The sequence below is a fragment of the Micropterus dolomieu genome, linkage group LG12, assembly GCF_021292245.1.
Source record: "Micropterus dolomieu isolate WLL.071019.BEF.003 ecotype Adirondacks linkage group LG12, ASM2129224v1, whole genome shotgun sequence".
In the NCBI taxonomy this organism is placed as follows: Eukaryota; Metazoa; Chordata; class Actinopteri; order Centrarchiformes; family Centrarchidae; genus Micropterus; species Micropterus dolomieu.
This window is the reverse complement of record NC_060161.1, coordinates 30,403,588-30,404,815: the sequence shown is the minus strand read 5'-3', so window position 1 is coordinate 30,404,815 and position 1,228 is coordinate 30,403,588.

The window sequence follows — 1,228 nt, the reverse complement described above, 5'->3', positions numbered from 1 at the left end:
AGGGAGAGAAAGTAGAGGAGAGAGGAGCTCAGTGCATCATGGGAAATCCCCCGGCAGTCTAGGCCTATAGCAGCATAACTAAGGGATGGTTCAGGACTCACCTGAGCCAGCCCTAACTATAAGCTTTATCAAAGAGGAAAGTCTTAAGCCTACTCTTAAATGTGGAGATGGTGTCTGCCTCCTGAACCCAAACTGGAACCTGGTTCCACAGGAGAGGAGCTTGATGGCTGAACGCTCTGGCTCCTAGTCTACTTTTGGAGACTCTAGGAACCACAAGTAACCCTGCATTCTGGGAGCGCAGTGCTCTGGTGGGGTAGAAAGGTACTATGAGCTCTTTAAGATAAGATGGTGCCTGACCATTAAGAGCTTTGTAGGTAAGAAGAATGATTTTAAATTCTATTCTGGATTTTACTGGAAGCCAATGCAGAGAAGCTAAAACAGAAGAAATATGATCTCTTTTCCTGGTTCCTGTCAGAACACGTGCTGCAGCTTCTGGATCAGCTGAAGAGTCTTAATGGACTTTTTCATCTGTCCAAAAGAACTTTCTCAGTGTTATTTTAGCTCTGCCTCCTCTGCTGGCTTTTTATACACTTTAAAACTGACTAACCAGAGAGGACAATAAAGATCATTTCAACACTTAATTTTTAGGGTGGCATTTTTAAAATGATGTTGTGTTTGTCGTTATGTAAATTGTAATGACGTTTCTAGTGTTGTCCACCTCTGCTCTGATTGGTCCAGCTTGAGAGTAGAATGACTCAATGCAGATCAAAACCACCTGGGAGATGAATATGTTTGTGTGTATATATTGTTCGCTCTACTCTGTGATGATTTGACAGTACCTATTTGTTAATAAATATATTTTTATATTATTAAAAATATTATTTTTTCCTCACTTGGACAATGAATCAACATTTCCTTGCTCATTAAATTACTCTTGGTTTGACACAGTAAAACGTGTGTAGATGTGTACACAGAGAGGACATTTTGTGTTCTGCTCTCTAAAAGTTTATTTACCAAAAAGACCCACGCTGCTGAGCGCAGTTTAGTTGCCAGCTAGCCCGGTGACGCTAACCTGCAATCATTATAAATATCAATATAACATCCGTAATAGTAAAAGTACATTTGTGTTCTTCTTTCCCCTCTTTCTTTCTTTTTGACATATTTACCTGCTCTGTTGTGCTTGTCACAACCCTGGGCTGCCCCGACAAAACATGTTGAGATTTAACTC